A 16,886-nucleotide genomic window follows, 5' to 3' on the forward strand; every position below is an offset into this window, starting at 1 on the left:
AGCTCTTGAGAGAGGTCAACCCCCATCTCCAGCATTCATTCCATTTCAAGCTGTCACTGGTTCTCAGCCTCTAGCCTGACTAGCAGATTTTGAATCTAAAATTCTTTCTCCAGTGACTGTTCTAGCTCATGCTGTTGTTGGTATTCAGTCTGCAGCTCATACTGGAGCTTTTAACCTCAGGCAGCCTCTCACACAGAGCTCTCATTTCCTTTTTCCATGACTGTAAAAAGCACCCAGCCAATGGCACCCAAAAATACAGCCATGGAGATCCATATGCTGGAGAACAAAGACCACTCCTCTACCCCACCCTTCAGTCCATACTGATCTGATCCAGATCTTGCCCACTATGCCAAATGTAAGTCTGTTGGTTGAAGCCAAGCAGGTTCGTACTGAATTCAGGCAGATGGTAGAGAAACTGTGGACTCAAAAAGTGGCCATACTCATTTACTGGAGGCCTGCAGAGACAGCAAAACAAATAAAAAAGAAAATCCTGCTTTTTCCGTGGAGGGGAAGGGATCAGGCAAACTGCTCCTCATGGTAGCAGCTGAGGGAATCAGAAAAACAGACATCACAGTGGTAGAAAAGCAATCTAGACGAATCATCCATGAGGGAAGATATCCATACTATTTTATAGACACACAGGTGGCTTTTTTCCACATGCTAGTGCAATAATTGTGCAAAGTGCTTGCACCCAGGAAACCAAGGAGCAAACTTAATGCACCAGTTTTTCCCATGTCTCTGTAGGTTAAGGCACTGTTCTGAAGTTAGAAGTTTGTCAATTTGTTCTCCTGTCAGGGCAATAAAGGGGAAGCAACCAATTAATGAATGATTGAGTGGCACAAAAAAGTTTATTTACTCCTCACTTCTCTCTCCCTTTCTCTTTCTGTCTTTATAAAAAAATCAATAAAAATAAATAATTAAGAAGTGGACAAATAGCTGACAAATATCATACAAAATTGCAGAGGTTTTTGGTTTGATCCCCAGTAAGGGAATATACAGAACAGCTTAACGTTGTACTCTGTTTTAACATCACTGCCTCTTTCTAAGAAAAAGAAAGAAAAGGAAATAAAAGGAAAGGAAAGGAAGAAAGAGAAGAAAGAAAGAAAGGAAGAAAGAAAGAAAGAAAGAAAGAGAAAAAAAAGAAAAGAAAAGAAAAAAGAGAAAAGAAAGAGAAATCCAGTTAAACCATCCATCAGGTTTAATTCTCCCAAGACACTTAACCTTTATTTTATTTTCTTGCCACCCTATTAAGTGCTGAAGGCACGGATAAAAGGATTGACTGCAGCTGATGCTGATGAACTCTTTCAACACAGCAGCAGTGAGACAGCAGAAGTGAGAAGGGGGTTATTGTAAATTACTTGAGTGCCACAAGAGCTTGGGAAAGAAAAGTGGAAGGATTGTGGTGGAAAATTCCAGCCTGAGGTCCTCAAGACTGTGAAGTGGTTGAAACTCAGCCAGGTAAAGGAGCAGTATGTTTGAGGAGTGTCAGGGGTGGTGGCAACTGTGAGAGCTTGCGGAGTGGAGCATGGAGAAAATTATAAACAAGTGCTTAGAATGGGCCCGGTAAAGGGTGTTATAAAAGCAGAGGTGGAAGTGGGGCTTTGTTCATGACAGGTTGGTGATAAACAGACCAGGGGTAAAAAAGAAAATGGTTGTGGTATGTCTTTGATAGGATGACTGGACCCTTGTGAGAGATTTTCTGAAGAGGCAGGGAATGGAGAGGATTGAACCTATGATGTTTTTGTAAGATTTTGGAGGTGTTCATCTAGAAATAAATGGGGAAGGGTATAAGGCAGACTTTACATAAAATAAGAATAGATATTTAGGGAACAAAGAATTTGTCAGATTTGAGGACAGAATGGAGAATGATTCATGGAGAGTGAAGAATTGGAGTGAAGTTGGATGGGCAACAGGACAGTGTGCTGCATAGTGGAAGAAGTTTGTGTGTTTACTTTCCCTTGGTGAAAGAAATTGTGAGTAAATTAAGCAGCATCAGTTGCTGACTATTCTAATTACCAGGGTTTCCAACTTTAATAAGGTAGTAGTGACATCAGAAAATGGTCATTTGCTATAAAGAATTTGATTTGGCTGAGAGTTTAACTGGATTTACCCTGAAAAACTTCCTAAATTACCTCTCTTGTTTGTCTGGCTCATGCAAAAAGGAAAAAAAAATAAAGTAGTGCATAATTTAGCAGTGCATAAATGTGTTTATAGTCTTTCTGTGTTCAAGCCATATATGCTAAAGTGGAAGTGTGAAAGTCTGAAAAGGGAAGCAGAAAATAAAAAATTGCATGTAGGAAATGCTAGAGGGTTTTTTTCCTCCACACCCTCACCATCTCTGGTTGTTCAATGATTTGTTAGTGAAAGCCCTTCTGACAGGTGTGAAGTAATGTCTCATAGTGGTTTTAATTTGCATTTCTCTACTGATTTGTGACATTGAGCATTTCTATATGCCCATTTTTAGTGGGTAGTTATTTGAATACTCTAACATTTCATTTTCTGAGGTTTATAATTTCCAATTGTGTTTGACTTCTTCAGAAATCATAGTATATGTTGCTCTAGTTCAGCTTGGTGTTTCACAAATTTAATGGATTTAAGCAAGAACTGCTAGAAGGAGTCAGCCACTAAACTGAGTGAGGTGTAGGCTAATCTGCCCCTTAAGCAGGTATAGGGTACCTGAGCTACCTCTGTGACCCACATGACTCTTGCACATTTTTATCATGGTGCACATTTAGGATAAGCTTTACCTTATCAGAAAATGCACCTGAGATAGTGTCTGCTGCTTCTGGTCATGCTGAGGCAATTTAAATTGCTCCATCAGCCACTTGGGAGGTATTGCCATGGAAATGAGAAAAAACAGTAAGACCGGAAAAAGTCAATATAGGGAGGACCAGCAGAGAAATTTTCTGGTATGTAACATTGTGGGTTTTCTAAAACATTTTTTTGTGGTGTAAGGCAGTGAGGGTTTGTGTGAGAATTAGAATTATAAGTTTATTTATGCTTTGCTTTATATTACAAAGGAACTAAGCATATATGTGACAATTAGTAAATATATTTTGTAAAATATTAAAAATAATCATGCTACCAGTAAATACAGCTCAACCAACAACTAGATTAAATTTGTTTATGAATATTAATGTAAAGATACTGGCATAACAGATAAAATTTCTTAATTTTGGTTTTTACCAAAATTAAATTTTTTAAAGGTTTAGAATACTAATATATATCAGTAAAGCTACAGAAATATCAATAACAAAATGAACTCTGTATAAAATAAAACAAAGATATGTTCTGACTGAATTAAAATGTATGCTATACTGGGATAAGTTTTTGACAGAAAGGGAATTAGTTTTGTGTTGTTTCAGAATAATAAAGATTTTTTAGAAAGGACGAAAGCTGACTATAAAAAAGAAAGTGGTAAAAGATTTATGAGGAGAAATAAGAGAAAAGATTTTATATGTTGTTAAGCTGAGTAAAATTAATATTAATTAAATTAATTAAATAGATACAAACATGAACAGTAACCTGATATAGATGCAAATTTGGTTCTATTTTACTTTGTTAAAAAAACAAACTTTTTCTGTACTGTGTAGCACCAGATAAGATATTATTAATTTTTTTCTGCCTATAAAGCAAAGTACTATGTTTTTTTAATTATGTCACTGATTTCTATTTTTTCAAAGAGGTCTTTGATTACTATAGGGAAGAGTCTTCTCAATTCTAAGAAACAAAGATCTGATAATCATATATCAATCCAGTGTTTATGTGACAGGACCCTTTTCCCAACACTCAGAAATAAAAGCTTTAGTGATTGCATGCCCCTCTCTTTCATGCATAATTGTGGAATGGGTCATGCCTAAAGGAGAGGGGTGTCCAGTCACTACAGCTTTTATTTATGTCACCATCTGTGATAATGAAGAGATAACAGCACAGGACCCCCAAATGACTGAAGGTGGACACCTTTGCACAGGTGCATGACCAAAATATGGTGCAAAGAAAACCATAATCTCTCAGATGTGTCCACATCTCATGACAAGGACCCTGAGCTGATGTAAAAAGGTCCACAACTCTAACATAAGAGAACCAGGCCACATACTCAGAAAACAAAATCCACTCATGACAGGACTCCCTCCTTTCTCAAGTGGGGCACATCTTCACAATCACAAGGTCCAGATACAATATGTCAGAGTTCTATATTCGCACAAAAAAAGACAGTTACAAACACTCAGAGAATCTAGAGTTGATGAGAAAATACTCATACTCTCTGGGTGGAAACACTGCACACACTCCAATGCATACATTCAGTAAATGTTCTTCTCTGTTGCCATTTCAGGAACATTTAGGAAATAGCACCTATTTACTAAGCATTTTCTGTTGTCATTTTGCAAGGGCAATATGAATCACCAGAGCAACTTACATCATGCCTAATTTAGGATGATTTATATATTGGTAGTGGAAAGATGCAAAGTGCACATAACATGAACCATTACTCTTTCTTGTGGGTTTTCTCACCTTTGTAGCCAAATACAAATTTCCTGTGACAAGATACAAAATTCTCTCAAGTAAAAACAGAAGTTTCCTCAAAGTAACAGTACCCAGAACTAATTTGCCAGGGACCCATTAGCAGAGAATAGCAAGCAAATTAACTGTTTCTTAACTTTCCCATAATCTATTTATTAAAACAAAAAAGCTACTATTACTGAAGCAAATTTCTAACTTTTGGAATCCTCTATCAGAACTGAGGCCTGAGTTAGGATGTCTAATGCTATTCCCTCTTTTCTGTAATATGTCACTGGAAGAGCTTTTTTAAATTTGGTCAACTTAGGGCTGGTGAAAGCTTCTTTTAGTACTTTAAAACCCCTCTGTTATTCTCTTTCCTAACTTAAACTACTTGACCCTTGTTGATCACTTTACTTTAAAGCCTTATAGGGAGGCCTGGCCTTTTTTATATTTTACATTCTATAGCTGGCAATATCCACTTAATTCTAGGAATGTTCAGAGCTGTTTCTGAGTGGTGGGCTCAGGAAGGCCTAAAATGGCCTGTATTCTACTTGAAGATAATAATTGTTCTAGGAGTTAATACAAGGCCTAACCATTCTAATATTTTAAAAATATTTATGCTTTATCCCTTTTTATGTAGAAATTAAATGTAATGGGGTGACCTTGTTTTATAGGAATACATAGGTTTCATGTATGCATCTTTATAGCATGTGAACTATTCACCTGAAAACCACACTCCCTCCATACCCCCCTTCTTTCTTCCTATGTTGCCACCACTCTGGGCACAATAAAGACAGTACATCTTGCCCTATGTATTCCAGCACACCCCAAACTGCAAGTATGGCTCACATACAAAAATCTATTAATATAATTTACTGTGTTAATAGAATGAAGGGGGAAAACACATGACCATCTAAAGAAATACTGAAAAATCATTTATATGCAAACAAATGCACATCCATGTTCAATGCAGCAATTTTCATGGTGGCCAACACATGGAAACAACCAAAGAGACTCTTTTTTTTTCTTTTACAGAGACAGAGAGAGAGTCAGAGAGAGGGATAGATAGGAACAGACAGACAGAAATGCAGAGAGATGAGAAGCATCAATTATAAGTTTTTCATTGCTACACCTTAGCTGTTCATTGATTGCTTTCTCATATGTCCCTTGACCATGGCACTATAGCAGACCAAGTAACCCCTTGTTCAAGCTAGCAACCTTGGGTCCAAGCTGGTGAGCTTTGTCAAACCAGATGAGACTGCGCTCAAGCTGGCGACCTTGGGTTCTTGAACCTGAATCCTCCGCATCCCAGTCCAATGCTCTATCTACTGCACCACCACCTGGTCAGGCCAAAGAGTCCCTTAATAAAACATTGAACAAAAAATATGTAATACCTATGTATGATTAAATACTAATGAGTCATAGTTACCCATATGCAATAAACAACATGAATAAACCAAGAGACTATTTTAAGAATCAAAATAAGGAAGTCAGAGAAAGTTAAGGACTATATGATTGCACACATATGTGGCAGAGATACTTAGATTAACAGACATAGACAGATGTTAAGTGGATACCAAAAAAGGGGGTGGAAGAAAGAGGAGTAAATGGGGGTTTTGTGCTAAAAACACTCAACAAACTAAGACTAGAAAAGAATTTCCTCAACATGAAAACAGGCATTTACCAAATACCAACAGCTAGGGCATATGGCAACTCTATACTTACATTTTGAGAAAACACCATACTGTCTTTCATAATGGCTATACCAGTTTACATTTTCCTTTTTAAATAAGATTTTATTAATTTATTTTAGAGAGAAGAGAGAGAGAGAGAGAGAGAGAAGAGGGGAAAAGGAAGTATCAACTCTCATATGTGCCTTGACCAGGCAAACCCAGTGTTTTCAGCTGGTGACCTCAGTGTTCCAGGTTGACACTTTCTTCACTGCACCACCACAAGTCAGACCCAGTTTACATTTTCACCAACTGTGAAACAGGGTCCTATTTCCTCCACAACCACTCCAAACTTTTTATTACCTCCCTTGTTGATAACAGCCAATCTATCAAGTGTGAAGTGGCATCTCATAGTTTTGATATGCATCTTTTTGTACATCTCTTTGTTCTTTGTATGTCTTCATGAGAGAAGTGTCTGTTTAGGTTCTCTCCCTATTTTTTAATTGAATTGTTTGTTTCTTGTTGAGCTTTGTGAGTTCTTTATATATTTTGAATATTAACCACTTTCAGAGCTATTGTTTGTGAGTATCATCTTTTTCTGAGTGGGTTGCCTTTTTCCTTATTGTTGTCATTTTTTTTAGTGCTGCAGGGGCTTTTAGGTTTAATAACGTTCTAGTCATTTATTTTTGCACTTACCTCCTTTCCCTTTGGGATCAAATTTATAAAAAGTTCTTTATGGCCAAGTTTAGGTATTTAGAACCTATGTATTTTTCTCTGTATTTTATTGTTTCAGATCATATATTTAAATTTTGATTTATTTTAAATAAATTTTTATGCATAGTGAGAAACTGTAGTCAAGTATCATGTTTTGCATGTGACTTTAAAATAATCTAACACTGTTAATTCAAGAGACTTTCCCCACCTTTATTGTGTGTCTTAAACTATTTTGTAAAAAGAAATGTATTTGCCCATATATCTGAGGTTTATTTCTATGCTTTTGATTCTGCCCCATTATTCTGTGTTTAATTAATTAATTACTGAACTACTTTCTCATTTATTTATTTTGCCAGTATTATGCTGTTTAGATTATTATGGTTCTGTAGTATACTTAGCAGTGACGTAGTATAATACCTTCACCTTTCTTCCTTTTTCTCAGAACTTTTTTACTTTTTTGACTCTTTGGGGGTCAAGTAAGGCAGGCAGTACTCAGAGGAGGTCCTTACAATGTGCAGGAACATGTAACCAGGTGGATGCAAAGTCATATTCATGGTATTTATGAGCCAGTCTCTTAAGTAGGACCTTGGAAACACTGGAGGAGCTGCTCAATCCTATGATCACACAGGTTGGGGGTCCCATAAACAGCTCTCTATTAACCAAGAGAGTTCTGCTTTGCCTATAGATGATATTTCCAAGGTGAAGGAATAGCACTGTGTTTAAAAAGCTACCACTTGGCCCTGGCCAGTTGGCTCAGCAGTAGAGGGTCAGCCTGGCATGTGGAATTCCTGGGTTTGATTCTTGGCCAGGGCACACAGGAGAAGTTCCCATCTACTTCTCCACCCTTCTCCCTCTATTTCTCTCTCTCTCTCTTTCTCTCTTTCCCTCCCACAGCCAAGGCTTCACTGGAGCAAAGTTGGCCTGGGCACTGAGGATGGCTCCAATTGCAGCAGAGCAATGCCCCAGATGGGGAGAGAATTGCCCTCTGGGGGCATCCCAGGTAGATTCAGGTTGGGCACATGTGGTAGTCTGTCTGTTTCCCCCCACTTCTCACTTTAGAAAAATACAAAATAAATAAACAAATGCTACAACTCTAATTAAAGAAATAAATAGCAAGTTATATCAATGAGAAGAACTGTATCCTGTTGTCCCCTATATCTGGGTTTATCCTGAACTCTGCATTTGGTGTCAGAAGTGAGGGTGGTGTCTTGTGGAATGTTTTCTAACTTCATACAGATGATGAAGAAGAGATTCTGGAAAGACTCAGTAAAGTATGCTATATTAAACACTTTAAAATTTGATAATGGGTGACCACTAAAGATGCTTTAAAAAAGGGTGGAGAGAAAAACTATACCTTGGCAAAAAATCCTGGCAACAATGTGGACAGAATGAATTTAACCAAGTAAACCTCAAACTAGGGAAATCAGTTATAAATATGATACATTAAAGGTACTGAGGCTTTTTATTCCAATGACATGGGTTCTGCAGTAATCTATCCAGGAAATGTATAAAGTGTAGACTAAAGAAAAGGGAGAATACAGTCAAGAGATAATTAGGGAGAGACTTGAAGAAGGCAGCAGTGTAGGCAGATGCACAGACTCCCAGCTCACACCTCCAAACTGAATTAAAAATTAATTTAGAAACAATCAGTGTGAAAATTCAACTCTGGACTACAAGAACAACTCTCAAAACTCAAGGAGCAAATCAGAAGCCACACTGAGCCAGATAGGGAGTACCAAGGAGCAGTGAGTATCCCCTGCTTACAAAAATGAAGGGGAAATAAGGCTGAGAGCCAAGAAGGGCTCTCATTCAAAGGAAAAGAGTAGAAACTATGGCTCACAGCAACTTGCCTGGAGGACTGGAAACAAGGTGTGTTGAAAGGGGTGGCTTATCTTCCAAAAAGAAAGGGGGGAGAAAGAGACAGATGGTTACAAGCAGAGGAAGGCATGGGAGGACCATAGAAGCTAACTCATCCAGTACTAGAGGCAGCCATAGCTGGGGAAGTGGTTGATCATTCTATATAACATAAGACTAAGTGGTTCCAGGTCACTCATCTCAAGATATCTCTCTAGCTCCAATTAGCACAAGACACAGATGAAAACAAGAAGTGGGGAGGGGGGCAGTAACTCAAGTTTCCATGGAGATCTGAGATACACCTCCCCCTACTGAAGCAAAGAAAGCATCCCCCCCAGAGAGAGTAACTGGCAGATCAAAACTTCGGAGTCTCAGGTTATGCCCACTGCATTCCTGGATACAGTTTCAAACAAGCCCCATGCTGAGATCAGTAAACAAGACTTCCACCAAGATAGCTGAGAAGAAAACAAACAAATCAAGACTTCAAAGCAGCTTTACTAGAAAAGCCAAACCTGACAGTGGATTACAAACAACAGCTGATGCCAACCCAAGAAGACCTAGAAATAAGACAATTAAAAATTGGAGGCAAACAACACCAAACCTAGACTCAACCAGCTCTACAAACAATACACCCAAAAACACAGGCATAATGAGAAAACAGAGAAGTGCAAGAAAAATGAAACCACATGAAAAATCTCCAGAAAAGGATCTGAGTGATATAGAAATAACCAAACTACTGGATGCAGAGATCAATAGCAATACTATAATAGTAGGGGATTTAAATACCCCACTAACATCACTAGGTAGATCCTAAAGAAAGAAAATTAACAAAGAAACAGCAGACTTAAAGAATACAGTAAATCAACTGGATTTAATAGATATCTTCAGAACCTTTCACCCTAAAACAGCAGAATATACACTATTTTCAAGTGCTCATGGTACATTCTCTAGGATAGACTACATGTTAGGACACAAAAGCAGTCTCAACAAATTTAAGAAGATTAAAATCATATAGGAGAGAGGGGTTGGGGGAGGGGAGGGGCACAAGAAAACCAGATAGAAGGTGACAGAAGACAATTTAACTTTCGGGGAGGGGTACACAGCACAATCAAATGTCAAAATAATCTAGAGATGTTTTCTTTCAACATATGTACCCTGATTTATCAATGTCACTGCATTAAATTTAATAAATAAATTTTTTAAAAAAGAAAAAAAAAGAAACAATACAGAAAATTAATAAAACCAAGAGCTGGTTCTTTGAAAGGGTAAACAAGATTGGTGAACCTTTAATGAGACTCACAAAGAAAAGAAGAGAGGGGACTCAAATAAATAAAATTAGAAATGAGAATGGAGAAAAATTAATCGACAAAACAGAAATACAAAATATTGTAAGAAAATACTATAAAGAACTGTATGCCAAAAAATTAAAAAAACCTACGTAAAATGGACAAATTTCTTGAAACACATAATCTTTCAAAAATCAATCTGGAAGAATCAGAAAACATAAACAGACTGATTACAACAAAAGAGATAGAAACAATTATCAAAAACTCCCAAAAAACCAAAGCCCTGGGCATGAAGGCTTCACTGGTGAATTCTACCAAATACTCAAATAAGAACTAACTTCTATCCTTCTGAAGCTATTTTTAAAAATTCAAGAGGAAGGAACACTTCCAATCCTTTTATGAGGCGAGCATAATTTTGATTCCAAAACTAGGCAAAGACAACACAAAAAAAATTTTAGGCCAATATCCTTGATGAATTTAGATGCTAAAATTTTCAACAAAATATTAGTAAACCATGAAAAAAATCATACATCATGATCAAGTGGAATTTATTCTGGGGAGGCAAGGATGGTACAACATTCATAAATCAATTACTGTAATTCACCACATAAACAAAAGGAAGGAAATAAACCACATGATAATATCAATAGATGCAGAAAAAGCATTTGATAATATCCAGCACCCATTTATGATCAAAATTCTTAGCAAAGTGGGAATACAAGGAACATACCTCAACACGATAAAGGCCATTTATGACAAACCCACAGCCAACATTGTAATTAATGGACAAAAATTAAAACCAATTCCCCTAAAATCAGGAACAAGGGAGGGATGCCCCCTTTCACCATGCTTATTCAATATAGAATTGAAAGTCCTAGCTACAGCAATCAGACAAGAAGAAGAAATAAAGGCATCTAAATTGGAAAAGAAGTAAAACTATTATTATTTTCAGATGATATGATACTCAATATAGAAAACCCTAAAGTCTCAGTGAATAAAAAATGGACCTTATAAACAAATTCAGCAAGGTGGCAGGATATAAAATTAATACACAGAAATCAGAGGCATTTTTTACAGGAACAATGAACTGTCAGATAGAAAAATTAAGGAAACAATCCCCTTCACTATTGCAACAACAACAACAAAAAATAAAGTACCTAGGAATACATTTAACCAAAAAGGTTAAAGAGGTGTACTCAGAAAATTATAAAACATTGATAAAAGAAATCAAGGAAGACACAAACAAGTGGAAGCATATACCGTGCTCATGGATAGAAAGAATAAACTTCATTAAAATCTCTATATTACCCAAAGCAATTTGTAAATTCAATACAATACCAATTAAATTACCAATGACATACTTCAAAGATATAGAACACATATTTCAAAAATTTATATAAAGACTGTTGATAGAAATGGCGCCATGAGGACACGGACTGAAAAATATCCCCAAAATTTCAACAACTTCAACAACCAGAGACAGAAAAATCTATCCTTGGAGCATCCGAGAGTTTCACACCCTGAAGGCGAAGTGCTATCAACAAGACCACTCTCAGATGCCATTAAGAAAAAGGAAATCAAATATCATGGATACAAAAGAAAGAGAAGTAACACAGATAGATGTGGAAAAATCTATGGAGAAAATATTTAATATATTGGAAACCTTGGAGCTAAATGAAAAAGAATTTAAAATAGAAATCCTAAAAATACTCAGACATATACAAGAAAACACAGAAAGGCAATTTAGGGAGCTCAGAAAACAACTCAACAAACACAAAGAATATATTACCAAGAAAATTGAAACTATAAAAATAAATCAAACAGAGATGAAAAACTCAATTCACTAGCTGAAAAACGAGGTAACAAGCTTAGCTAATAGAACAGGCCAGATAGAAGGTAGGATTAGTGACATAGAAGACAAGCAATTTGAGGCACAACAGAGAGAAGAAGAGAGACTCAAAAATTACAAAAAATGAGAAAACCCTACAGGAAATGTCTGACTCCACCAAAAAGAATAACATAAGAATAATAGGTATATCAGAGGGAGAAGAGACAGAAAATGGAATGAAGAACTTATTCAAACAAATAATAGACAAGAAATTCCCAAGCCTGTGGATAGAACTAAAGCTTCAAATTCAAGAAGCAAACAGAACACCGAGTTTTTTTAACCACAAAAAACCTACTCCAAGGCACATTCTAATGAAAATGGCACAAACCAAGGACAAAGAAAAAATTCTCAAGGCAGCCAGGGAAAAGAAGAATACAACATATAAAGGAAGGCGTATTAGATTATCATCAGAATTTTCAGCAGAAATTCTACAAGCTAGAAGAGAGTGGACCCCAATATTTAAAGTCCTGAAAGAGAGGAACTTTCCGCCAAGAATACTATACCAATCAAAGTTATCCTTCAAGTATAAAGGAGAAAGAAAAACATTCACAAATACAGAAAAGATGAGGGAATTTATCATCAGAAACCCCCACGCCAGGAAATACTAAAGGGGGTTTTCTAACCAGATCCAAAGAACAAAACAAAACAAAACCACAAGTAAAAGCTCCACCAAGAAGACAATAAAACCAAATTTAAACTGTGACAACAAAAGCAAAAAAAAGGGGGGGAGGAGAGGACAGAGATTAACAGTAGCAAAGGATGATGAAGTGCAGAAACACTCACAAGATAGGGTACTACAATGAATATGGTAGGTACCCTTTTCATTACTTAATGGTAACCACCCTTGAAAAAACCACCACAAAAGCACATGACTTAAAAAAGGTAGCAACAGAGGAAAGAAGTATGGAATACAAACAAAAACAAATGATAGAAAAACAAAAGAGAAGAATCAAACAAGATACAAAACTAACAGAAAGCAATTTATAAAATGAAATACAGAATCCACAAGTGTCAATAATTACACTAAACGTAAATGGATTAAACTCACCAATAAAAAGACACAGAGTAGCAGAATGGATTAAAAAAGAAAATCCAACTGTATGCTGCCTACAAGAAACACATCTAAGCAACAAGAATAAAAACAAATTCAAAGTGAAAGGCTGGAAAACAATACTCCAAGCAAATAACATCCAAAAAAAAAGCAGGCGTAGCAATGCTCATATCTAATAATGCTGACTACAAGACAACAAAAGTACTCTGAGACAAAAATGGTCATTTCATAATGATTAAGGGGACACTGAATCAAGAAGACATAACAATTCTTAATATATATGCACCAAACCAAGGAGCTCTAAAATATATAAGATAGCTACTTATTGACCTAAAAACAAAAACTGACAAAAATACAGTCATACTCGGAGACCTCAATACTCCGCTGACGGCTCTACATTGGTCATCCAAACAGAAAACCAATAAAGATATACTGGCCTTAAACGAAACACTAGAGAACCTGGATATAATAAACATCTACAGGACACTTCATCTCAAAGCAACAGAGTATACATTTTTCTCTAGTGTACATGGAACATTCTCAAGAATTGACCATATATTGGGCCATAAAAATAACATCAGCAAATTCAGAAAAATTGAAATTATACCAAGCATATTTTCTGATCTAGAAACTAGTTTATATCTTGAAACTAGAATTCAACTGAAAAAAAGAGGAAAAAAACACACAAAAATGTGGAAACTAAACAACATACTTTTAAAAAATGGGTCAAAGAAGAAATAAGTGCAGAAATCAAAAGATATATACAGACAAATGAAAATGACAATACGACATATCAGAATCTCTGGGATGCAGGAAAAGCAGTGATAAGAGGGAAGTTCATATCACTCAGGCATATAAGAACAAACAAGAGAGAGCCCAAGTGAACCACTTAACTTCACACCTTAAGGAACTGGAAAAAGAACAAAAACAACCCAAAACCAGCCGAAGAAAGGAGATAATAAAAATCAGAGCAGAAATAAATGAAATAGAGAACAGAAAAACTATAGAAAAAATTAATAGAACAAGGAGCTGGTTCTTTGAGAAGATCAACAAAATTGACAAACCCCTGACAAGTTTTACCAAGGAAAAAAGAGAAAGAACTCATATAAACAAAATCCAAAATGAAAGAGGAGAAATCACTAAAGACATCGTAGATATACAAAGAATTATTGTAGATTACTATGAAAAAATTTATGCCACTAAATTCAACAACCTAGAAGAAATAAATAAATTCCTAGAACAATACAACCTTCCTAGACTGAGTCAAGAAGAAGCAGAAAGCCTAAACAGACCTATTAGTAGAGAAGAAATAGAAAATCCATTAAAAACCTCCCCAAAAATAAAAGTCCAGGCCCAGACGGCTATACTAGTGAATTCTATCAAACATTCAAAGAAGACTTGGTTCCTATTCTACTGAAAGTCTTCCAAAAAATTGAAGAAGAAGCAATACTTCCAAACACATTTTAGGAGGCCAACTTAACCCTCATAGAGAAACCTGGCAAGGATGGCACAAAAAACAAAAAAACTACAGACCAATATCTCTAATGAATACAGATGCTAAAATAATAAACAAAATACTGGCAAATCAAATACAACAACATATTAAAAAAATAATACATCATGATCAAGTGGGATTCATCCCAGAATCTCAAGGATGGTTCAACATACGTAAAATGGTTAACATAATACACCATATCAAAAAAAAACAAAGAATAAAAACCACATGATCTTATCAATAAATGCAGAAAAGGCATTCGATAAAATACATCACAACTTTATGATTAAGACACTCAACAAAATGGGTATAGAAGGAAAATATCTCACCATGATAAAGGCCATATATGATAAGCCATCAGCCAACATCATATTAAATGGCATAAAACTGAGGACTTTCCACCTTATATCAGGAACAAGACAGGGCTGTCCACTCTCTCCACTCTTATTTAACGTGGTGCTAGAAGTTCTGGCTAGAGCAATTGGACAAGAGAAAGAAATAAAAGGCATCCATATCGGAAAAGAAGAAGTAAAGGTATCACTTTTTGCAGATGATATGATCCTATACATTGAAAACCCCAAAGACTCCACAAAAAAGATTACTAGAAACAAAAAACCAATATAGTAAGGTCACAGGATACAAAATTAGCATACAAAAGTCCATAGCCTTTCTCTATGCCAACAATGAAACATTAGAAAACGAACTCAAAAAAATAATCCCCTTCACGATTGCAACAAAAAAAATAAAATACCTAGGAATAAACATAAAAAAGAATGTAAAGGACCTATATAACGAAAACTACAAAGCATTGTTAAGGGAAATCGAGAAAGATACAATGAGATGAAAAAATATTCCTTGTTCATGGATAGGAAGAATAAATATAATCAAAATGGCCATGTTAACCAAAGCAATATACAAATTTAATGCAATTCCCATCAAAATTCCTATGACATTCTTTAAAGAAATGGAACAAAAAATCATCAGATTTATATGGAACTATAAAAATCCCCAATTAGCCAAAGCAATTCTAAGGAAAAAGAATGAAGCTGGGGGCATTACAATACCTGACTTCAAACTATATTATAGGGCCATGATAATCAAAACAGCATGGTATTGGCAGAAAAATAGACACTCAGACCAATGCAACAGAATAGAAAGTCCAGAAATAAAACCACATATATATGGTCAAATAATTTTTGATAAAGGGTCCAACAACACACAATGGAGAAAAGAAAGCCTCTTCAACAAATGGTGCTGGTAAAACTGGAAAGCCACATGCAAAAGATTGAAACTCTACTACAGCTTTTCCCCTTGTATGAAAATTAATTCAAAATGGATCAAAGACCTAAATATAAAACCTGAAACAATAAAGTACATCGAAGAAGACATAGCTACTAAACTCATGGACCTGGGTTTTAAAGAGCATTTTATGAATTTGACTCCAATGGCAAGAGAAGTGAAGGCAAAGATAAATGAATGGGACTACATCAGAATAAAAAGTCTTTGCTCAGCAAGCGAAACTGACAACAAAATAAACAGACAGCCAACTAAATGGGAAATGATATTTTCAAACAACAGCTCAGATAAGGGCCTAATATCCAAAATTTACAAAGAACTCATAATACTCAATAACAAACAAATAAAGAATCCAATAAAAAAATGGGAAGAGGACATGAACAGACATTTCTCCCAGGAAGAAATACAAATAGTCAACAGATATATGAAGAGATGCTCATCTTCATTATTAGAGAAATGCAAATCAAAACTACAATGTGATACCACCTCACAACTGTTAGATTAGCTATTATCAACAAGCAGGTAATAGCAAATGCTGGAGAGGCTGTGGAGAAAAAGGAACCCTCATTCACTGTTGGTGGGACTGTAAAGTAGTGCAACCATTATGGAAGAAAGTATGGTGGTTCCTCAAAGAACTGAAAATAGAACTACCTTATGACCCAGCAATCCCTCTACTGGGTATATACCCCAAAAACTCAGAAACATTGATACATAAAGACACATGTAGCCCCATGTTTATTGTAGCATTGTTCACAGTGGCCAAGACATGGAAACAACCAAAAAGCCCTTCAATAGAAGACTGAATAAAGAAGATGTGGCACATATACACTATGTAATATTATTCAGCCATAAGAAATGATGACATCGGATCATTTACAACACAATGGTGGGATCTTGATAACATTATATGGAGTGAAATTAGTAAATCAGAAAAAAACAAGAACTACATGATTCTATACATTGGTGGAACATAAAAACGAGACTAAGAGACATGGACAAGAGTGTGGTGGTTACGAGGGGTGGGGGTGGGGGGTGTGGCGCAGAAGGTGGAGAGGGGGAGGGGGAGGGGGAGGGCACTAAGAAAACTAGATAAAAGGTGATGGAGGACAATCTGACTTTGGGTGATGGGTAT

Source organism: Saccopteryx bilineata, chromosome 7, assembly GCF_036850765.1.
Source record: "Saccopteryx bilineata isolate mSacBil1 chromosome 7, mSacBil1_pri_phased_curated, whole genome shotgun sequence".
NCBI lineage: Eukaryota > Metazoa > Chordata > Mammalia > Chiroptera > Emballonuridae > Saccopteryx > Saccopteryx bilineata.